General features: G+C 42.3%; 1 long non-coding RNA gene across 1 annotated transcript in view; it reads right to left on the reverse strand.

The window, feature by feature from the left end:
* LOC148044125 (uncharacterized) overlaps positions 1–25,192 on the reverse strand; it is a 731,740-nt gene that overhangs the window by 245,967 nt on the left and 460,581 nt on the right. The window lies entirely within an intron of this gene.

Genomic DNA, 25,192 nt, shown 5'->3' on the forward strand with positions numbered 1-25,192 from the left:
TTACCCACCTCGGAAGGATGGAAGGCTGAGTCAACCCTGAGCCGGTGAGATTTGAACCGCTGACCTGCTGATCTAGCAGTAGCCTGCAGTGCTGCTTTTTAACCACTGCGCCACCTTGGCTCTTGACTCTAACCCCAGTCGAATTGTATGACTGTTGTGTTCTTAAATGATGTAGTGTCTTTATGTTGTAAATTGTTTGTCCTTCCCCACCCCTTTTTGAACTGTGAGCCGCCCTGAGTCCCCCCAGGGAAAAGGGGGGCATACAAATAAAGTGACTATGACTATGACTATGTTTGCTATTAAATTAAATATTTAATTTCTTTTCTTTCAACATTTATCAACCAGATCTATATTATATGTATCATTTGTTCAAATATATTTTTTCCATGTCATTGCCAACATTGCCATTCTGGCATTTTCTATATTTTTTGGTTGTCCAAAGACCATGATAAAATTCATTCACTCACATTTCACATTTAGTTTATTTATATTCTGTTGCAATCTGCATTAATATGGCAGTTGAATTTGATAAGTGAATGATACCACCATCACTATAGAAATAAATTAAATATAAGAATATAGATGAAAAACAGGTATCTGACCTTATTTTGATGGGTTCAGGTTTCAAATAATTAGCAACAGGCATTTGCATGAGAAGATATCTCTGAGGTTTGCAATAAATTTGAGAACTTGGGTTTCTGGTTTTTGAGCCATGCCTTGAAAAAGAAATTGTGTCAACTGTTAACTAACAGACCCAATAAAAGCAGAAATCTTCAGGAACTTTAAAATCCCAAAAGCAAATATTTATTGAGTACATCATTCAGGCACAGAAGGAAGAAAAACCAACTCTAAATTTCCCTGCGCAACTCTACAGTTAAAAATGAATTTCATCCCCTCCATGGAACGGTTCATATTGACCAATTAGGAATCAGCCTGTTATTTTGATAACAGTTCACATCTTGGCAAACACCTGCAGAAATGTCCTTGGCTCTCATGGTTGAAGATTGTAGCCTCTGCATTCCATTTTACCCTTCCCTCCCTCCAGTTTGTTGGCAAGTTGGAAAGCAATAATAGTCACAGGAAGCTTAAGCATTTTTCAATCTGGACAAATTGTTTATGAATGTTTTTCAGTGAAAAATCTAATGGATAAAGTACAACTTTCATGAGGAGGATAGATTATTACACTAACAAATGGGAGCTCAGTTCATACTTTGAATACTGCTTTGAATACTCCCAGAAAAGAGATCCAGACAGAAATAGAGTTTACACATTCTCAGTTGTAGTCACATTGTAGTCACAGCTTTTGACATCGTTAATCATTGAATTGATTTGGTAGGTTGACAATTGTAAGTGTAGCTTTACTATGATTCTACTTATAGCTGCAGGCTAATTCCAGATTGTAACAGTGGGAGATCTCACATCATCTACTGGAAAGCTACAGAACTCATTTTCCCCATTTAAAAAAATATTTGAATTAAGTCATTGGGTGAGAGCCCCAGAAATTTGATCTTATCAGTAGGCAGATAATATCTACTCTGATTCTGATGTCAAATACAATTATTTGACTGTTATCTGAGTGCATAATGAGCTGAACAAGGGCAATAAACTGAACTAGAAATCCAATAAATGAATGATCCATTAGCAAATGAGTCTCTGTTAATGAGTTACACAGATACTTCCAGATTTTTTGAAGGAGCAAATGCACAGTTCAATGCTCACTGAATTATTGTCCCTGTGTGACATCAATGATCTAGTGTGCTTTTACTTAGATTTCTATTACTCACAGCTTTGACCAACCCTGAAATGGATAATCTACCTGCTCTGAAAACTTCTAATTTTGATTACTAAAATGGACGCCATGCTGTTGTTAAGGATGACATTGGAGTTACAGGTAATAAAGAACAGGACAGACAGATTGCTTATTGAACTTCCATATAATTTTCTGTATTTATAATTACACATTGTTGTATATTAATGTGTGTATTTCATACTCTCCTTTTTATGATATACACTGAATCCCAGTTATTCTCTTTGTTCTTTTATTATTCTCCCTCCCCCATTCCTAGCTTTTAAGTTATGTTATCCCAACAATATTATAAGAAGCTGTTCTTGAAAACCATTCAGAAACTACAACTGGTCCAAAAGACAGCAACACACACAAAACGGAATGTTCCTAGACTCACCCACATTACACCTCTGTTACTGGCTCCTACATAGTTTCCTTCTGGGTTAAATGTGAAGTGCCAGTTATTACCCTTAAAGTCCTGTATAGCTTGGGACCAGGTTATTTGCAGGACTGCCTCTCCCTGAGAGTATCTGCTCCTTCTAACCTATAGGTCCCTTCCCTGAAATCTTGCAATCTAGCAATATAAGGAGCCTATAAGTTTTGAAACATTTCAGTTTGCTTAAAAATATGAATCCAGCAAAATTACTCAGCATCCCTAACACAAAGCCAAATACAAAACTCTCTTACTTTAGAAGGTGAATTATTCAGTTACAGTTATTTCAAACTCATGTTTAGTCCTCACATTGCTTTTACCCCATAAATGAACATATTAGTGAATTTGGGCAAATTCCTATCAAAAATAAAAATGATTGAATATTTAACTGATCTCTCATCCTGAGATCTGTTTTAGTCAATTGAGCAATTAAGATGTATAAATGCAAAAGAGGAAATGCAGCTAAAGTTCTTCTTAATTATTCCAAATGAATACTAATTCAATAGGTGGTCTATCAGTATTTTGATATCTCATTCTCTCTTTGTCTAATCCCAAAGAATATCCACCAGTGATGTTTACAATATTTTTTAAACCACAAATATAATCTCGTTTATTGTAGGATGCTACTAAAGTCAACTGTAACTGTGGATAATTTGGACATTTATTTTCTTTGTAATCAAAACAATATTTCTCTCTTAGGGCATAATGATTCTTCCACCCTACAGATGTTGAGTAATAACTTTCCCCCCACTAATCATTCTAATTCTGTCACTGATTTCTTAAAAGTTCATAAAATAATGCTGGGTTTGATTTCAATAAATAATGGCACTGAAGAATTTGTATGTTGCTAGTACCAGTATTAGCAATAGCATTTGCATTGCGGACTTTGCCAAATTATGCAAAACATCACGGAAAAAATGAAAAGTGGAGTGTATCTTTTGCCATAACTATAAAGAAGCATGAATCCATTGAAATTCTCTCTTTTTAATGTGAAGTTATCTCAGTGAGAAAATATATTCAGTAAAATATAAAGGAGGGGGAAAAAAGAAAATCAATCTTTTTATTTAGGAACAAATTAAATTCCCATCTACAGTAATGATTTTTACCTTAAAGCAGTGATAACAATCTTATTGTGTGTCAAGTTTCTCAACCTCTTATCTCACAAGGGTTAAGCTTAATAATATCTTCTTTTCAAGCTATTCTGTACTTATGGGTATTTAAGCATTTCAGTTAAACTTGATTGTTTATGCTGCCTCTAATAGATTCGGTCTTACTTTGAAAACCGTAAATGGGTTTTGCTGAAGATTCAAATCCTTCAGACAGCCTAGAATTATCTCCCCATCCCCCTTATTCTTTTCTGTAATTGATATTCCTGCCAGAAATATAGTTCAGTTGCACAAAACCTTGCTTGATATATAAAAATCACCTTCTTTTTTTTGTAGTAGCTAAACCTCAACTGGGTGGTTCTCTTTTGTTTTCTTGTCTTTTAGACTTCAATATATATTAAAGAGTATTTTTGAGTGTCATTGATCTACTAATTATTTTGCATTGCTCTAATAGTCTTAGAGCAGTGGTGAGATTCAGCCAGTTTGCACTTAGTCAGGAGAACTGGTTGTTAACTTTCTAAGCAATTCGGAGAACCAGTTGTTGGAAGAAATCTCCTTTTGTTTTTTCCCCACTTTACAGCGCTAATCTTGTAAGGAAGGCAGGAAGGAAACATTCTGGTGTTGTTTCTAGCCTAATCTTTATTGCCCTGCTTACAGAAACTGCCTCTCTGGTTAACCCTGATGACATTGTAATAGCTAAGGTGAAGCGCCCATCGACGTGAGTGATGTTGAGTTGGCCACACCCACCCAATCACATGATCATCGAGCTCCACTTACCCATCTGGTCATTAGGGCAGAGAATTGGTTGTTAAATTATTTGAATCCCACCACTGTCTTGGAGCTATAATCTAAAACCATCACAAGTAGCAGTCAGTTATATTGAACAAGGAAATATGCAATACCTCATGAATCTCATGATACTTCATGAACAGCTGGATAGGTCACATCACCATTTATGCACTAGTATAATAAATGAATTGTAAGACAGTGAGCATTTCCACATGACCAGCTTTCCCATGTTTGATGCGATTCTACAAAAAGCAAGCAGAATTCAGATATTGTCCATTTGACAGTTCAAGGACATTAACATACTCTGAGGATGTAGCTATTTATATGTTTTCAAATATATAGACCTCAGAAAGTACCAGCAGCCAAACATCATTGACATTTCTAGCCTACAGATAGCTGGAAAGAACAGTCAGACAACTAATGCTATTTTTTTGCTAGTCTCTAAAGAATGCTTTGATCTCTCCAATCACTTTCACAACAAAATAAATATTTCCTGCCCCTTTAAGAACCAAAAATATTAAACTGCCTGCATTACTGCACTCCCTTTAATGAACTACCTTGTTGTTTTTCATGATCCTCATGGCAAGTTCATTGATCTATATAGTAGGACCCTATATATGCAGGTACATGATGCAGAAGTGAGATCTTGAAGCAGTAAGATGAGATGAGCCATTTGATTTTACCTCCCATAGAAATGATTTCACTGTTCCTAAATTTTGGCTATGATCCAATCTGGAAGGCTATTTCAATTATATGTTTTACTGGCCTCTGCCTGAACATCAGTAGATTTGCTGAAGGTAGAACAATTGTTCCATACTGAGTTCTAGATATATATTTGTAAAACAAATTACATCTGATATGAATATATTTTCACCTATTTCTAACAGGTTATTATGAGAAATTAATGGAAACATAGTAAGTAGAGAGAAAAAAAATGATAAAATCCCTTATAACCACTTCCTTATTATTTTTCTAAGAAGGGAACTTGAACTTGTCAAGAAATGTATCAAAAGCACTTCAGTGCAACCTGCTATATTTAGGAAATGCTTTTTGGGTTGGAGAAATTACAAAGAATCATATGAATGGAATAAGGGACCCTATCATTGTCCTTTTCTGTGCCCTGTAAAAGTTCAGGAGTTCAAGAATTATATATGTGTTAAGGAAACTTATCTCTCCAGATGTAATCTTAATAAATTTCTGGTTGCAATCATAAGTTATAAAATGAAATATATAAAATGAGAAATGAGATCTAAAAGAATGGAGAATTAGTGTATTTAATGTGGATGATTTATTCCAAATGTCAAAATATTTGCATGGCCAATGTGTTAGGTAAGTAGAGTAACAATAGAAATGTCATGCCATTTTTATAGAAAATTTGTTAAATTTGTGGTATTTGAAGTCATAATTGGTGCAAAAATGAAATGCATGAGGCATGACTAACACATGAAACAGGATTGAAATGAAATGAATATTGAGTGAAGAACCACTATGAAATGAAAGATAAGCCAATGTACAAGGACCATTGGGGTTAGGAAATATAGGTCAAAATAGATACAATTTCTGAATGTTTTTCACTCTGTTTCCGATGCTGGAAAAATAAGAAAGTTGAAAAGAATAAAAATGATTTCTGAATTTTAAAAAAGCCAGCATTTTATACCTAACTACAATGGAGCACTATGCTCTTTCCTACTCACTGGAGAAGAATCTAATGCTGGGAAAGATTGAGGGCAAAAGAAGGAGACGACAGAGAATGCGATGGCTGGATGGAGTCATCGAAGCAGTAGGTGTGAGCTTAAATGGACTCCAGTGGATGATAGAGGATAGGAAGATCTGGAGGAATGTTTTCCATGGGGTCGTGATAGCTCAGACAGGACTTCACAACTAACAATAACAACACAATGGAGAAATTAGTAAAAGATTATACTAACAAAAAACAAAGATCCAAGAAATTAACCTATCCATCTGTTCAGGACTGATGTTTAAATAAATGCTTAGCAGAAATGGGCTACCCACAATAAAAGAATCCAGAAGGTGACCTCACTGTGAAGAAAGGTTCAACCCAGAGTTATGGAGGAGGCTGGATTTATAACAGTAGTGCAATTTGTATTTGTATTTGTATTTATTAATGCTTATACACTGCCCTTTTCCCTGAGGGGACTCAGGGCGGCTTACATAAAATAAGGGGGGGGGGGGTATACAGACAATAGACACAACAATACATAGAAGTAAAATAGTAAGCAACATTCATTCATCATTCGGGTGGGGACAGTTATCTTTGTCCCCAGGCCTGACGGGCTAGCCAGGTCTTAAGGGCTGTGCGGAAGGTCTGGACGGTGGTGAGGGTACGAATCTCCATGGGGAGATCGTTCCAAAGGGTCGGAGCTACTACTGAAAAGGCTCTCCTCCGTGTAGTTGCCAGTCGGCACTGACTGGCAGATGGAACTCGGAGGAGGCCTAATCTATGTGATCTAATTGGTCGCAGGGAGGTAATTGGAATTACCAATTGCAATCTTATCCTTGGTATCTTTTCAAAGAATTGAATTTGAATTGAATTAAAGAGAGATTCAATCTAGAACTAAGAAGAAATTTCCTGACAGAACAATTAACCAGTGGAACAGCTTGCCTCCAGAAATTATGGGTGCTCCATTGCTGGAGGTTTTCAAAAAGAGATTGGACAGCCATGAATTATATAAGGTCTCCTGCTTGAGCAGGGGGTTGGACTACAAGACCTTCAAGGTCCTTTCCACTCCTGTTACTCTATGTTGTATGAATTCAGGGTAGATGCAAAAGGAAAAAAATCTATATATAATATAAAATATTTTATTACATATGTATTTAAATATGTAAAGCCCTTCATGGTATTGGACCTGGGCACTTGAGAGACCGCCTGCTGCCAATTACCGCCCCCCTCGAATTGTGTGGTTGTTGAGTGTTTTTAAATTGTTTGTTGTTGTTTGTCCATTGTTTTTTTTCCTCCTGCTTGTATTTCCCCCACCCTACTTTGGTTTGTGAGCCGTCCTGAGTCCCTCTGGGAATAGGGCAGCATAAAAATGCAATAAATCAAATTTCATACATTATGTGAACTTTCCAAAAGATGACCTAATTAAATTAAGAGCCTCAAGATAAAGTTCAAAAGAAATCCAGTCATTTATTAGGATCAACATTTTGGCATGTTCTTTTGCAGAGCCAAAACTGATTTCTGGTTAATGGTCTTTGCACTTTACCCCTATCTCTCCCCTCCCTCAGTCTGTGTCATAAATCATATCCACCAACGAGGTTTTAGAAATATGAGATCCTACTCTGGCTGAAGGTATGCATGGAATCCTCCCTCCCGTCCATGTCAACTTGATAATAGTCATGGCAACGCTTTATAAGTTGACATCCAGCTCCCCTCACTTCCAGAAAGAGACCTGTGTGACATAAAAACAATTTGAGTACAGGTATATAATTTAGGGATGCGTTCCTCCCCCAGGCTTGCCTGGATTTTCTGCATGGAATTTTGCTATAAGGCGATCATCCTGGATATTCATACTTTTTACCCAAGATGCCTCTGATAAGGGGTAGCCCTTCCACTTGATTAAGTATTGGAGTTGTCTCCTGTGCCACGTCGAATCAAGGACTTGTTGAATCTTGAGAGGAGGAGCTACGTGTCGCAGCGGTACTGCCGCTTTCTGGTTACTCCAGATTAGCTGTTGAATCCAGTTCATCTGGACGGTCCAATCTGGACCCAAGCTGTCCCAAAGAGACGGTGAGAGGAAGGGGAACACCCAGGGGATCCAGAGACACCCACAAAGTCTCTGGAGACCTGGGAAAAACCCTTTTGCCGACGATCAAGAGCCAGCCCCCTGGGTTGCCAAAGCTGCTGACAGCTCTGTAAAGCAAGAGCAGGAGAGAGAAGCATGGTGAGACTTTTTCTAACTTTTTTTCTATTGCAAAGAGAACACCCTAAATTCGGAGACTTAAGGTAAAATGAGAATAACCAGAGACTCAGCGGCGGTCTTAAGCAAGGCTAATTGAAACCTTTTGTTTATTTTCCCCCTATTTATTACCGGATGCCAGGCTGGACTTTCACTACAATTTAAAGTGGATTCATTGTTGGAGCCTTCTCTTTATTTCTAACTTCTTGACTTCTTGAATTGAGTAGACTTATTCTTTTTTTTTTTACTGCACTAAAAAATCCCTTGGGCTTTTTCCTTTGAATATTCCCTTCTAAAGGGAGAGTTGTAAGAGACTTGAGATTGGATATAATGTAACACTGCCACCTAACGGATCTCAAAACAAAGTTGCCAATTCTTACTGCTGGAATTGTTTGGAGAGAAACTCTGTCATTCAAGGTTAAGACCTGATAAGAGGCAAGAACACAGTTGTTTACGCAGGTGTTTCTTGTGGATCTTTAATGTTTGGAAACCTATTTTGGAAGATGAACGAAAACATATAAGGGAAATTTGGAGTGACCTTGGAAAGGTCTCTACATCAAAAGGAGAAAAAAAAACTTTGAACTCTATCTTCTTCTCCTCCTCCTCCTCCTCCTCCTCCTCCTCCTCCTCCTCCTCCTCCTCTTCTTCTTCTTCTTCTTCTTCTCCTCCTCCTTCTTCTTCCTCCTCTTCTTTTTTTTGCTGATATTGTCTACATTACTTTGCCTGGGATGTGAGGATTATTTTTCTGTTTGCCCTCCTTCCTCTTGTTTGTTGAAGCCTTGAAGTTTTGAAGTGTTGAATATTGTTTTTTTTCCTCTTCCTACCTTTTTGAGATATTTGAGATATATGAGACATCTGGACAGTTGGTTCTTAAATTTAAATGGACTGAACTAAAGGAATCTGCAAGCAAAAATTTCCTTTTTCCTTTTTTCCCCTCCCATTTTTATAATGTTCCAATTCCCCTTCTCTTTTTTTCCTCTCTTTTTTCTCTTTCTTTAAATTGGACCTTATGATTTGGAACTAATTGGACAAGGTATTTAAGATTTTTATTGTCTTTTTGTTTTTTGTTTTTGTTTTTTATTACATTTCCAATATTCTTTTTTACTTTAATTCTGATCTCTTTGCCTACTTCTTCCATTTATTTACTTTTTCTTGTTCTATGTTCTTGAGATATCCCAGTGGTTATCTGGGATATGTTTTTTCTCTCTTTTCTCACCTTTTTCTTTCCATTTTCTTCTTTCCTTAGAGTCAAGATTAATTGGATGAGCTATGAAAAGAAAAAGAGAATAAAATCCGGAAGATGTACAGAAAGACAACACCAGTGGGCTCTGCAACAACGACTCCTGTCTTCTCCCTGGCAGGAGGACAAAGATCAATACAGATGATGATTCAACAGGAAAAAGAGAAGGGTACATCATTAGAGGCAGTTATGCAAGTAATACAAAAATTACAAACAAGCACTGATGAAAAACTAGATATGCTTGTAAAGGGGTCTGAAAATATGGAAAAGAGGATGGAGACAATAGATCAGTGAATTGGGAACATAGAACAAAAAACAGGCCAGACAGAGGGGAAGATTGAAATTATACAAAAATGGATAGTGAAACAAGAAGACAGAATGCAAAAAATTGCTGAAAGAGAGGAACAAAGAGAGAAGAGGGATGAAGAACTCGACAGTAGATTGAGCGAAATGGAAACAGAAAGCAGTGCAATAATGGGATGGGAGATGGAGCACTCTGAATATTTCTTAAGATTTCAAAATATAATAGAGGAAAAGGAAAAGCATTGAAATTACAAATATTGCAGAAAACAAGAGACAGAAAATTGGAATATAAAGGCAAGGAGATTGTAGTCTTAAAGCAAATTCCAAGAAGAGTGAGAGAGAAGAGAAGAAAATATCAATTCCTGACTACAATTTTACTTGATAGGAGTTAACTACAGATGGCTGATACCTAAAGGTTTAATATTTCTATGGAAAGGATAAAGGTACAGAATTGATACAATTGAAAAAGCAGAAGCCTTCTATACAGAACATTTGAGAGGAAAGGCCGAGAAGACTGAAAAAGAAGAATTAATGGTGCAACTGTTAGATACACCCATGACTGAAACTGAGAAATTGGAGGGCACCATAGGTGAAATTGATATTGAAGAAGGTGCCATAGGGGAGTAGATATTAGAGAACGACGGAAACCAAGATCAACTAGGGCCATAAATCCTATATATAAAGCATAACGATGGAAGGAAAAACTGTTCACAATTAATATAAATGGACTTAACCCGGCAATCAAAAGAAGGAAAATATTTCACAAATTAGAAAAGTTAAAATTAGACATAATTTGCTTACAAGAAGTACATATTCAACAAAGATATGGCCACGATTTAGTACAACCAAAACTTGGAAAGAAATTTACCTCTTTGGTGGACTGCAAGAAAAGAGGAGTGATCTTTTATATTAAAGAAAAAATTCCAGCAAAACAAATTTATACAGATGAAGATGGAAGAATCTTTATGGTTGAAATTATGGACAATACTAGGAAAATACTTTTAATTGCAATTTACACACCCAATGAAAAACAAGATGAAAAAACTCCACAAGAAAATTTGCCACCTAGACTATGCTAACATCTGTATGAGATTTTAATGGCATTACAAATCAGAACATGAATTATAAAACACATAAAACAATAAAACCAAATAGAAAAACACTCCTTCTTCAGGATGATGGATGAAATAAACTTAAAAGATGTCTGGAGAGAAAGAAATCCACACACACACATACATACATACATACATACATACATACATACATACATACATATACTTTCTATTCAGACACTTATCATTCTCTAGAATAGATATGATTTGGGCCTCAATGGAATTATTTGGTGATGTACAAGAAGTGGAAATTGAATTAAGTACTTGGGCGGACCATAACCCAATTATAATCAAATGGAGAGGTCAAAAAACAAGATCTAGATGGATGTTAGCAATACGATATTGAAAGAGAAAGACTTTGTACAGAAAATGGAAAAAGAATTGGCTTTCTTCTTCAAAGAAAATAAAAAAGAAGATACATTCATGCAGAATCTTTGGGACACAATGAAGGCCTTTTCTAGAGGCCTGATAATAGACTACACAAGAATGAGAAACTTAAAGAAAAGACTATATGACACTGGAAAAAGAGCTACAGAAATCTCCACAAAAGAAGGATATTAAAATAAAAATGGATATAATTAAACATAAAATAGATTTATTGGAAAAGGAGGAATTGGCACAAAAAATTAGAGGTGCTAAACAGAATTATTTTGAAAATGCAAATAAGCCAGGCAGATGGTTGGCATACACAGTAAACTGAGAAAGAAGAGAGTGGTAAAGAAAATACAACTACTAAAAGATGAACAAGGACAAATGCACTATGGAAATGCTGAAAAGAAGAAAATCATACAAGACTATTATAGCAAGTTGTATGAACAAGAGAATATAGAAGAGGGAGGAGTCAAGCAATACTTACAGGATGCCAATCTTCCCCGGTACCAAATGACACTAGAATTATACTAGAAGGTAAAATAACAATGATGGAGCTAACTGAAGCTCTTAAAAGACAAAATAATGGGAAGGCCCCGGGACCGGATGGCCTACCAGTGGAATTTTACACAATACTAGAGGGATCTTTGTCTCTTCCTCTTCTAGAAGTTATGAATGAAGTAATGGTTGAAAGTAAAATACGAAATTCATGGTTAGAAGCATATATCACATTGCTACCTAAAGAGGAGGCAGAAATTAAGAACTATAGACCAATCTCCTTGCTAAACTCAGACTATAAGTTATTTGCATCTATACTGGCAGAGAGACTTAAAATATTTAAATGGGTTTATCCACCCAGATCAAAATGATTTTTTTACCAAAGAGACAAATTAAGGATAATATAATATAATAATAATGTTGGACACCTTGGAATACTATGAGGCTCATTCTGAAAAGCAACTGGCCTAGATGTTTCTTGATGCACAGAAGGCTTTTGATAATGTGAACTGGAGATTCATGATACAACAAATGGAACAAATGAACTTTGGTAAGAATTTTATTCAAGCTATACAAACAGTATATTACAAGCAAAGAACTACAAAATTCCTGACAGTATCAGAAAAGCTAGAGATATTGTCAGGACAATTGCTGTTAGTTCAGCAGAGACAAAAAGGGGTTCTCAAAAATGAACCTCATATGTTCAGAACAAAGAACCTGCCTAATTGTTCCAAACATTAGTAATCTAATGATGATAAGTGTAGTTGGCATGCCTGTTGAGAGATGGGACCCAATTCCTGCAATAGAAAAGTGACTCAGAGCACACCATCACACAGCTGATGATCCACGAGTGAAAAGCAAGAAAAGTGCAACTGAGAAGTCCAGAAGCCTAAGAACAATCTGGAAACATCTTCAACCCCAAAACCAATAACACAAGTAAGAACTTGAGTGTATCTCTTTCATTGTGTTATTCTTATGTAAGGTGTAAGTGTATGCAATTAAAGCCTTCCTTTCTGTGTCTTTTCTTTGTGCAGGTCAATGGAGCAAGGTGATGAGCTGGTTGTGTTGAAGACTGGCAGGATGTTTTATTGTTTTGTGTGCTGGTTTCATCCTAATGCAGTGCATGCAATTGAAGAGTTCCTTTCTGTGTCTCTTTTTTGTGCAGGCCATTCATTGGAGCAAGGTGGTCAGTGATGTTGAAGACAGGCAAGGACTGTCACCTTCCTTCTGTAAGTAGCTCTTTTATTGTTTTGTGTACTTATTTTATTCTTATTTAAGTTGTAAGTGCACAAAATAATAAATTTCCTTTTTTTATATCTTCTTTTTGTAGGTCATTCATTGGGGCAAAGAATTCAGTGACATTGACTTGGCCATTCCCACCCAGTCACATGATCACCAAGCCACTCCCAGCCAGTCACATGATCACCAAGCTACTCCCACCCAGTCACATAACTGCCAAGCTACTCCCACCTAGTCACATGACCCCCAAGCCACTCCCAGCCAATCACATGACCACCAAACCACACCCACAAAATAGGCCACACCCATAGAATAGATAGTAAAAAAAATGAAACCCATCACTGAATTATAATATTAAAATATGTGTTTGAAAAAAGCTCATTTTAGTATTTATATTGTTTTAATCTGAGGTTTGGTGGAATCAAGTAGTGCCATCTGCTGTTTTTTCCCTAGCTTAATCTCCTTTAACCCCTGCTGTGGGAGGGGTTATGGGGTCTACGGTAGCAGGGGAGGGCCAGAGCATTACGGTCACTATGGGGAGGGGCAGGTATGACGGGAACTTCAGGGCTGGCCATTACCGGGGAAGGAGGGTTCGCTACATCACAGAGATCCCTCCTTCCGGGCCTGTTAGTTCCACTCCAGGGCCAGATGGCAAGAACTGTCAGGGCCCTGGTCTCAGGCTGTTGTTGCTAAATGCCAGGTCTGTGGTTCACAAAGCTCCCCTTGTCCGGGACCTAATTTTAGACGAGGGAGCAGACCTGGCATGTATTACTGAGACCTGGCTGGGCCCAGAGGGAGGAGTCCCCCTCACTGAAATGTGCCCAGAAGGTTTTCAGGTGCTTCATCAGCCGCGACCCCAGGGAAGGGGTGGAGGAGTGGCTGTCATCGTCCGAGGGTCTTTAGTTCCTCGTAGGATCCCTGCTCCGGAGTTTGTCGGGTGTGAGTCCCTGTTGATGAAGCTGGACCTTGGTGGTCAAGTGGGTCTGTTGCTAACGTAACTACCTCCCAAGAGCGTTGCAACAGCCCTCCCCTCGCTCCTCGAGTCAGTAGCCGAGTTGGCGGTGGAGTTCCCCAGGCTTATGGTTCTGGGGGATTTCAACCTGCCTACACTTGGTGAACGCTCTGATGGGGTGCAGGAGTTCATGGCTTCCATGACAGCCATGGACTTGACCCAAGTAATTCGAGGTTCGACTCATTCAGCGGGTGACACACTTGATCTTTTATTTCTTTTGGAGCAGTGGAGATGTGATCTAGGGTTGAAGGGCATTAAAACCTTGCCCTTGTCATGGTCCGATCACTTTCTGCTGAGGTTTGACTTTTGGAAGCCAATCCCCCACTGTAGGGAGGAGGAACCGATTAGGTGGTTCCACCCCAGGCGCCTGATGGACCCAATGGGGTTTCAGATGGGACTTGGAGAAATACCTGACACTATAGTCCACAATCCGGTGGAGTCCTTAGTGGCTGCTTGGAATACAGTGGCGGCAGGGGCTTTAAACCGGATTCCCCCTTTGCGACCTCTCCAAGGCGGCGGATCTAGGAGGGCTCCTTGGTTCACCGAGGAACTCTGGGAGATGAAGCGCCAAAAGAGACGCCTAGAGCGCCGCTGGAGGGCCAGTAAATCTGAGTCAGATCGAGCACTGATGGGAGCCTTTATTAGAGCCTATCTCGTGGCAATACGGGCGGCGAAATGTTTGCATTTTGCCGCCCTTATTGCATCCGCCGAATCGCGCCCAGCCGCCTTGTTTAGAATAACCCAATCCATCTTGAAAGGGAGGGATGTGGGTGACCCTCTACAGGGTAGAGCTGAGGAATTTGTTCAGTATTTGACGGATAAAGTCGCTCGGATTCGGACAGAGCTGGACTCCAATTGCACGATACCAGCCGAGGTACCAGGGGAGGGTCTTGAGCATGCTTTATGGATTGAGTTTCAACGGGCTTCTCCTGATGAAGTGGACAAGGCCATGGGAGCGGTGAGTACCTCCACTTGTATACTGGACCTGTGTCCCTCCTGGCTGGTCTCGACCAGCAGGGAGGTGACATGCGGCTGGATCCAGACGATTGTGAACACCTCTCTCCAGGAGGGAATCTTCCCACCCCTCCTAAAGATGCGGTGGTGAGACCCCTCCTGAAGAAACCATCTCTGGACCCAGCCATTTTGAGCAACTATCGTCCAGTCTCCAACCTTCCCTTTGTAGGGAAGGTTGTTGAGAAAGTGGTGGCCTCGCAACTCCGACGGCCCTTGGATGAAGCTGATTATCTAGACTCTTTTCAGTCGGGTTTCAGGCCTGGTTACAGCATGGAAACTGCTTTGGTCGCGCTGATCGATGATCTCCGGCGGGCCAGGGATAGGGGTCACCCCTCTATCCTTGTGCTTCTTGACCTCTCAGTGGCCTTCGATACCATCGACCATGGTATCCTTCTGCGATGGTTGCTAGAGGTGGGGGTGGGAGGCACCGTTTTGTGGTGGTTCTCCTCCTACCTCTCAGACAGGTCGCAGTCGGTGTTGGTCGGAGGGCAGAGATTGACCCCAAGGCCCCTCAAGTATGGGGTGCCGCAGGGTACGGTCCTGTCCCCCCTCCTATTTAACATCTACATGAAGCCGCTGGGTGAGATCATACGCCGGCACGGGATTAAGTATCACCAATATGCAGACGATAGGCAGTTGTATCTGTCTGCCCCGTGCCAACTCAGCGAAGCAGTAGAAGTGATGTGCCAGTGCCTGGAGGCTGTTAGAGTCTGGATGGGAGCAAACAAGTTGGCACTCAATCCAGACAAGACCGAGTGGCTTCTGATGTTCCCTCCCAAAGATTGTCTAACTGTTCCATCTCTCAGGCTGGGGGGAGAAATTATACGCCCCTCAGAGAGGGTTCGCAATTTGGGAGTCCTCCTGCACCCACAGCTGACTCTAGAACACCATTTGTCGGCTGTGACAAGGGGGACCTTTGCCCAGGTCCACCTGGTGCACCAATTGCGACCCTTCCTGGATCGGGAGGCCCTTCAGTCAGTCACTCACACCCTTGTGACCTCAAGACTGGATTATTGTAATGCGCTCTACATGGGGCTGCCCTTGAAGAGTGTTCGAAGACTCCAATTAGTCCAGAATGCAGCCACATGAGTGATTGTGGGTGCACCAAGGTACACCCACTTTACACCTATCCTCCGCGAGCTGCACTGGCTACCTATTAGTCTCCGAATCCGCTTCAAGGTGCTGGTCGCTACCTATAAAGCCCTACATGGCATCGGACCTGGGTACCTGAGAGACCGCCTCCTGCCGATTACCTCTCTCAGACCAATTAGATCGCACAGGTTAGATCTCCTCCGGATTCCATCTGCCAGCCAATGTTGGCTGGCGACTCCCCGAGGGAGAGCCTTCTCTGTTGCAGCTCCGGCCCTCTGGAACGAGCTCCCTGTTGAGATCTGGACCCTTACTATCCTCCTGGCCTTCCACAAAGCCACCAAGTCCTGGCTGTTGCAGCAGGCTGGGGGGAGCTGAGAAGCATCTACCTCCACGGAAATTGTGAATGTTGGTTTTGTTTTTAATATGCTGTCTTTGTCTCGTTCCCCCCTTTCCCTTGTCTTTTGTGAGCCGCCCAGAGTCCTCCGGGAGTGGGCGGCATACAAGACAAATAAATAAATAAATAATAAATGAATAAACATTAAAAATATTGTGTTAGTTTTTGGTGATTGCTGATATAATTGTACCTCAATATGATTTCCTCAAAGATAAAATAGACCAATAATATACTGCTAAAATGAGAAAAAGGCTTATCTTAATTACAGAAAATAATAGAAAAGTGATTAAGCAAGTAAACATTATTTAATAAACATAATTAAATTGTCATACTTGCAATTTAAGAAATGGACGAGTTAAATTAAAAGTCTTTAAGAATATTAAAAAAAAGAGATACCTGCACTTTAACTCCAAAAAGTGAAAGTAAAAAAAAAATTACCAGCTACTTCTGTTTCTTAAAACACTAAATTAATGCAATGTGTTTACTTTGGGATTTGTCAGTAGAACCTTTTCAATACTTCTTTTTGATAAGAAATCCATGAGAATTGACCAAGAAGCTGTTATTTTCAAACAGTTAGCCTATTTACATCCATTAAACAGCATTAATTTGCCTAAAAATCACCTGGTTTTGGTGATGCAACGTGTGAATTAATCACCTAACTTTAAACCATTCAATAATAAAAGAAGTATGGGTTAGTTCAAAAGTAAATTACAGAACACTACATTCAAAATCCTACTCTTTGTCTAGAGATAGAGATAGCTGAATTAATAGATAGTTGGCTACACATTCTTCTATTTTTCTGTAGAGACTTTTACTTCTTGAAAGACCAGGAGCCACTGAAAGCTATCAGACTTAAAGCCTACAGTAAAGTGATAACCCAATATTATATCCTCCAACATTGGTCCCCAACTCCCATGCACCATAGCTTAATGCATTACTTAACTGGCATAATTTACTTGACAATGCCAATATACACAAACTGACCTTGGCTTCTGTCTGCTTCCCCTCTGAAGGAACTCCTGTGTGAATGTAAGAGATATTAATGGGAATATATACCTAATCACTGTCTATCATTTGAAAAATATTAACTTCCACAAGTTTAAATTAAAATAGTAATTGGGATGCAATTTACTCTTTTCTTCTAATATATATATATATATATATATATATATATATATATATATATATATATATGTGTGTGTGTGTGTGTGTGTGTGTGTGTGTGTGTGTGTGTGTGTGTGTGTGTGTGTGTGTGTGTGTGTGTGTGTGTGTGTGTGTGTGTGTGTGTGTGTGTGTATACAACTACAGCTACCGCCGCTACCGCCGCCCCATCCGCCTTTGGCCACATAGTGTGTGTGTGTGTGTGTGTGTGTGTGTGTGTGTGTGTGTGTGTGTGTGTGTGTGTGTATATATATATATGTTATATTTATGCTGATAAATAAATAAAGGGAGACTAGTATAGATAGATTTCAAGCTATTTAGCTCTCATCAGCTAGCCATACCCATGTTTGGGAATCTATGGCTAGCTGATGAGAGCTAAATAGCTTGAAATAGATCTATACTAGTCTCCCTTTATTTATTTATCAGCATAAATATAACAAATGTAACAAAAAGGCAACAGTAAAAAATATTGGGTTTCTGTCTGGATGGTCTCTTGTGACGAGCCTAATGACAGAGAGTGGAAGTGTGACCTTCCTCCCATACTTGGGCATACCAGGGGTTGTGATATATATATATATATATATATATATATATATATATATATATATATATATATATATATATATATATATATATATATATATATATAGTATAGTATAGTATTTTCTAGTATATATATATATATAGACATACACACACACACACACACACACACACACACACACACACACTATGTGGCCAAAGGCGGATGGGGCGGCGGTAGCGGCGGTAGCGGCGGTAGCGGCGGTAGCGGCGGTAGCGGCGGTAGCGGCGGTAGCGGCGGTAGCGGCGGTAGCGGCGGTAGCGGCGGTAGCGGCGGTAGCGGCGGTAGCGGCGGTAGCGGCGGTAGCGGCGGTAGCGGCGGTAGTGGCTGAAGGTGGGGGGTGGCTGAAGGTGGGGGGTGGCAGCCTAACTTTTGTGAGGGAAGGCCTTCAGGCCTTCGCTCGCGAAAGCCGTGGGCTCGCGTGCACTACGTGGCCAAAGGCGGGTGGGCAGCGGTAGCGGCGGTAGCGGCGGTAGCGGCGGTAGCGGCGGTAGAGGTGGTAGTGGCTGAAGGTGGGGGTGCAGCTGAAGGTGGGGTAGCGGCGGCCCATGGCATCCACCCCACCCCCTCCAAACTTGCCGCCATCAGAAACGCCCCCACTCCTACCTCTAAGGTGGAGCTGCAGGAGTTCCTCGGCCTCATTTCTATGCCCCTTTCATTCCACACAAGGCATCACTTGCCGAGCCGGCTCCATTGGTTGCTTGACTGATCGAAGGCCTGGTGCTGGGACAGATGCAAAGTGCATACACTTGCGGCTGTCAAAGCCATGATTATGTCAGCGGCTATCCTAGTAGCGTACAGTGACAGGCTGCCGCTGATGTTGGCTTGTGATGCCTCCCCCTATGGTGTGGGGGCTATCCTCAGCCATATTTTCCCTGATGGCTCAGAAGCCCCCATCGCTTTTTACTCCCAGACACTTTCTTCCACCAAACGGAACTAGTCAGATCAACAAGGAGGCTCTGGCTGCAGTGTCTGGGATTAAAAAGTTCCACAATTACCTTTACTTCACCTTGCTCACCGACCACAAGCTTCTCCTTGGCCTTCTGGCCGGTGACCACCCCACCCCACCCCCATCCTTTTCCCTCAGATGTCCAGGCGGACTGAATTAATGGCAGCGTATTCTTATAAACTGCAGTACTGCCCGTGAAAGCAGTTGGGGCATGCTGATGCCCTAAGCCACTGCCCTTTACCCCTCACTGATGCTGACCCCTCACCAGCCTCCCCGGTCTTAGCCATAAAGTCTTTGGACTTGCTACTGGTGGCTTCCGATGTCACATCCCACTCACTGACAGACCCCACTCTCTCCCAGGTCATCACCTGGGTGCAGAGGGGGTGGCTATTGGGGAAGCTGTCCGATGATTTTCAGTCTTTTAAAATGCGCCAGTTGACACTTTCCCTCCACAGCGGGTGTTTGGGGTGACCACATAATAATTCCCCCTCTCTGCGGACCCATGTCCTGGAGCGCCTCCATCAGGGCCACCCAGGCATAGCTCGCATGAAGGCTTTGGCTCGCAGCTATATCTGGTGGCCCAAGGACAAGACTGTAGCGACCTGGGTTGGCCACTGTCAAGAATCCTGCCTAGTACTGCCTGTGGCGCCTGTCAGAGAATGGGACCTACCCCAAGGCCCGTGGTCCAGACTCCATGTAAATTTCACAGGGCCCTTCCACAGCCAGAACTTCCTGGTGGTGGTGAATGCCTACTCAAAGTGGGTAGAGCTCTTCATCATGACATCCACCACCACCAAGGCCACCATCCGGAAGCTGCGGTGCCTTTTTGCCACCCATAGCATTCTGGACACACTGGTGTCTGATAATGGTGCCCAATTCACAGCCGCAGCCTTCCAGGAGTTCCTGGCTGGCCTGGGAATCCGCCATGCCCTCACCGCGCCCTACCACTCTGCCTGTAATGGCTGAGTGGAACGAGTGGTCCACTTGGCCAAGGAGGCCCTGGGTCGAATGGACCATGGCGACTGGCCAGACAAGGTCATGGCCTACCTCCTTGGTCAGCATTCAACTCCCTGCCCCATCTCACATAAAAGCCCCATGTAGCTGCTGATTGGTTGGTGCCTGAGGACTACCCTTGACAGGTTGCACCTCCACTATGTTACCCCTAGACCTGACGGTCTCCTGAGCCCTCCAGGTTTATTCTGAGAGGGTGATTTGGTTTATGCAAGAAACTACACTGGGGACCCTAGGTGGGTGCCTGCCACCATCACCCACCAGGCCCTGTTCTTATAGGGTCGGCTTCCCAAATGGCCATGAATGGCAGTGCCACGTGGACCAAGTGAGGTGCCGCCTACCAACCAAGGCTTTCCCCGAGTCAGGCCTCTCCTCTGATGCTGCTGCCTGCCAGCCACCATCCTGCAACCAACTTCAAGCCGATACTCCAGTGATGTTGGACTTCTTTGCAGTCATGGCCTCCACCACCAAATTGGTTCTCTGTGAGTCCCCGTTAATTTGAGGATGGTGCAATGAACTCAGTTCCTGTACAGTACCAAATAGGTCTAAATAGACCCTCCAAAATTTTGAGGTGAATTGGACCCCCCCCCATTTAGAATTATTCATTGTGGGGTACCATGTAACTGATAAATGTGATGCAGGGACAGTTTGGTCAGGGCTTTAGCTGTAGGAATCTTTTGGCAAGGAATAAAATTCTCCTGCTTAGAGAACAGATCTGTCACGACCCAAATGACTGTGTTTCCTGAGCTTTCAGGAAGCTCTACAATACAATCCATAGAGATCTCTGTCCAGGATGCTGAAGGCTCAGCTACCTTTTGGAGGTATCTTCCCTTGCCTACACATGGCCGAAGCACAGACAGGGCAGCTGACTATGTAGTTTTCAATGTCCCTCTTGAGGGAAGGCCACCAGAATTGCCTCTTTATTAGGTGTAGTGTCTCTACCAATCCAAAGTGTGTTGCATGTTTGATGTCATGGCACTCTTGCATAATTTGAAGTCTGGCAGGCACATACAGCATGGTCCCTAGTCTGTCCTGAGTGGAACATACATTTTTATAGGCATTAAATAAGGCATTATCGTTCAGGATAACTTTAAATGTGTCTGCTATGACTCCATCCACAGGTGATTTCCCAATCGCTTGTGTCCTCATGGTTACTCGAGCGACTAGCTGTTGCAAGGGGAACATTTGTTTAACTACTTCCATTTTGGAGCTATTTATTGAAGCATTCTTGACAACGCATTAACAAGGATTTTTTTCCCTCCTGGCAAGTAGTGTAAAGTGAAATTAAAACAGTAAAATTATGGGGCCAACCATGCCTGTTTGGGTGAAAGCTTTCAGCTTTAAGGCTTCTAGTTTTTTGTGATATGTCCAGACCTGGAAAGAGATTTTACTTCCCCTCCAGAAAATGCCTCCAGGAAAGGAGTGCCCATCAGACAGTAGAGGCCTCCTTGTCCCAGCCCAGTATTGTTCAGTTGCTTTTCTGGTGAAGGGGAAGTTCATCCAATCTCTTTTCACTAAAAACATCCCTCAGATTCCAGGATTCTTTTGGAATGGCCAGCTGGGGTCTCTCTTGCATTGTGGCACCCACATCCTGGTACAAAACGTTCCCAGTTACACATTCCTGTCTATGCTGGGATTTCCTGGTTGGTGGGAAATTTAGCAGCTCCTTTCTTTGGTCCGTGTGTGGATTCCATTGCTTTAGCAAGGCTAGCCCCAGGACAAGAGGCCATAGGTAACTATAAAGGTTAGAGTTTCTGAACGGGCCTCCATCTGCATCCCCAATGACTTGGTAGCAAATGTAGCGGGTATGCCCCTGCCACTGATCCATCCAGTTGGCTTGATCAGAATGCAATTGGGGTTTTGAGTTTTCTTATATGAGTCCACAGTTTCTTCACCAGAGTCAGGCTTACCAGACATCTAGGGCACCCAGAGTCTAAAAGGGCTTTTAATTGCATGGTCTGCCCAGTCCCAGGAAGCCTTAATTTTATGGGCATCAGAGGTGGGTTCTGCCCATTAGGCACCATTACGGGCATACCAGTGCCAGAAATTTGCCATACTTTTGTGTACCCATTCCACAGTGGCGTGGTCACTCCCCCGTACTGGTACGCTCCCCTGCTCTGCCTCCATTTGCAAGGCGCTTCTCAAAGAGAAGGAAGTGAGGGCGGGGCTTCTTCAGAGGACCTGAGGCAAGAGCAGCGTTGAAGCCCTCTCTGAAGCAGCTGGAAAAGGTATGTGTGGGTCAGAGGGGGAATGAATTCAAACTTCATCCTCCTGATGCAGTGTGGGGTTTTGGACAAAGGCTGGAGGGAAGGGCCCTGGCTCGCTCACTCTCACTCTCTCCCTCCCTCCTTCCCTCCCTCCCTCCCTCCCTCATGTAGTTTGATGCATCCTGCAGTCAGTGAAGCTAGGCGCATACACACACAGAAGTTGGATTGGATATCTCTCCCAATGGCTTGAAAACAGCTCCTCTGCCATCCCCCCATTCCCCCACTGCCTTCCCTAAACACCTCCCCCATTGCAAATGCAGTGTGCTGTCCAGGTGGGAAATGCCTGGAACACAATAAAGTCCACCCACTCACCTCTTGCTGGCAGGCTGGGGTGAGAGGAGAGGCGGAGAAGCCGGAGGGGAGTTGATCGGAGGTTTCTGAAAGAACAGGGCTGGGAGAAAGTGTGTGTGCTACAGTATGACCCTTTGCCTGGCTTCCTGCCTCCTCCTGTAGTCTCCTCAGTGCTCGCTCATGCTCTCCCTCCCCAAGTGTAGTTTGATTGCAGGCAGAGCCACGTTGCCTTTTCAAACCTGTAGTCAGTGAAGCTGGGCTGGATTTTCACATAACTTTATCCAGCTGTATGTGCAGGGGGGGGAATAGATGGGGGCCTTGGGAGGAAGTCATTCCCCCTCCCCCAACAGCTGGATAAAGATATGCAAAAATCCAGCCCAGCTTTACTGACTACAAGTCTGAAAAGGCAACGTGGCTCCACCTGCAATCAAACTAGACTGGGGAGGGAGAGCCCCATTCTTTCGGAAAGCTCCGATCGGCTTCTCTGCCTCTCCTCTCACCCCAGCCTGCCAGCAGGAAGTGAGTCGGTGGGCTTTATTGCGTTCCAGGCATTTCACAACCAGACAGCATGATACATTTGCAATGGGGGAGATGTCTGGGGAAGGCAGCAGGGAAATGGGAGGGGATGGCAGAGGAGCCATTTCAAGCCATTGGGAGAGATATGCAATCCAACTTTTGTGTGTGTGTGTTTGAGAGAGAAGGAAGGGGGTAGGAAAGATAATCCAATCCAACTTTTGTGTGTGTGTGTGTGTGTGTGTGTGTGTGTTTGAGAGAGGGGGAGGGAGGGAGAGAGGGAAGAAGAATGGGAAGAGAGAAGAAAAAGAAAAACAAATGATGTTGCTTTAAATCAGAACTGAGCATGCCTGGCTGTGGAATTTTGGGAGTTGAAGTCCACAAGTCCCAATGCATATACCTTTAAATTGAACAAATTGGTTATATGGTTATACGTTATATGGTTTTATGTTTTTGAAGTTTTGGGGTTTGTGCAATATGGGCTTGGTGTTTCTAAAAGGGTTTGGATGATTCCCTGGTTTTGAACGGAGCCAAACTTTCTCTAGGGTCATTATCTCATTATCTCTATCTGGCAGGAATGTGGAATGAGCCTCAGGCAGGTTTCTTTGTTAGCAGAAAGAAAGAAAAACAGCAAGCAATTTAGGGCTAGAAGTCTACTTGGAGATCATCTAGTCCAACCCCCTGCTGTAGCGGGAAACCTTACATTGTCTGGATTATTTTGCTGCTTCTAACAGAGAGGAAAATTGTCAGAAAGGAGGAGTTTACTAGGACAAGGCTGCCATGCAAAGGAAGGCAGAAATAGTCCTTGACTTATGACTACAATTGAGCCCAAAATTTTGGTTGCTAAGCAAGAGCTTTGTTAAGTGAGATTCACCACATTTTACCCAATCCATGACATCTCCTGGTGAGTGACATCAAGTTGGCCACTCCCACCCAGTCATATGACTGCCAAGCCACTCCCACCCGGTCAAATGACTGCCAAACCACTCCAACCCAGTCACATGACTGTCAAGCCACTCCCACCTGGTCACATGATCGCTGAGCCACTCCCACCCCAGTCACATGACAACCCCCCGGTCCACTCCCACAAAACATGCCACACCTACAGGATAGGTTCTAAAAAAATTTGAAACCCACCTCTGATGGGCATGGTTACAGGGTTGATGGGGCCACTTACTAGGGGATCATCATCTGATCCACTGTTGGCTCCTGATTTCCTCAGGAAGAGTTGGAGTTCTCTCCTCTTGATGGGGTGAGTCATGTGACTGGGGTGGGAGTGACTCAGCAATCATGTGACCTCTGAGCTTTTTAGTGTTTTCTCCTTTGCCCAGGTTGTGCTTTCACTGGGTTGCCTGCCAGGGTTGTCTCCACCTTTTTGATTGGGCGGTTAGCTCATTCTCCTGCCCCTCTCTCCTACACTACAGGCTGAGGATTACTGTAGTTGGATTTGGCCTTGCCAGGGATGAAGACTCCCCTTCCCCCTCCTCTGGCTGGCTTTGACACCCGTCAGTGCTTGACACCTGAGCCAGAGCCTCTCTTATGTTCAGGTTCTGGAATGCATCCATCATGAATTACATGACTTATCTCATGAGGAAATTGGCTTGGTCAGGATTTCCCCGTTCTCTGTTCTTCTCTTCTAACATTGCCAGCTCCTCTCTCCATGATTTCCAATGACTGTGCCTGGTGAAGGCAATTCCTGTCATCCTCTCCTCCCAGTTGTCCTCCTTGGAACTGGAAGTTCTTGGCTATTGGAACACTGCTATCATGTCCCTTTCATTAAATTAGATAAACACAGTTCTGGCAACTGTTCTTCATATGTTTTAGCTTTCAGTGCCCTAATCATCTTTGTTGTTGTACTCTTTCTAGAGTCTCAAAATCTTTTTTATACTGTGGAGACCAAAACTAGATGCAATATTCCAAGTGTGGTCTTACCAAGGCATTATAAAGTGGTACTAAGATTTCATGTGATCTTAATTCTATCCTGCTATTAATGCAGCCTAGGACTGTCTTTGGTTTTATTTTTATTTTTTTGGCAGATGCAGAACACTGCTGGCTCATATTCATCATCTAGTAACAAATACCAGTAATAATTGGAAAATTTAAAAAAATCTGC

The sequence above is a fragment of the Thamnophis sirtalis genome, unplaced genomic scaffold, assembly GCF_051295495.1.
Source record: "Thamnophis sirtalis isolate CommonGarterSnake01/CBP01778 unplaced genomic scaffold, rThaSir2_p1.2 scaffold_9, whole genome shotgun sequence".
In the NCBI taxonomy this organism is placed as follows: Eukaryota; Metazoa; Chordata; class Lepidosauria; order Squamata; family Natricidae; genus Thamnophis; species Thamnophis sirtalis.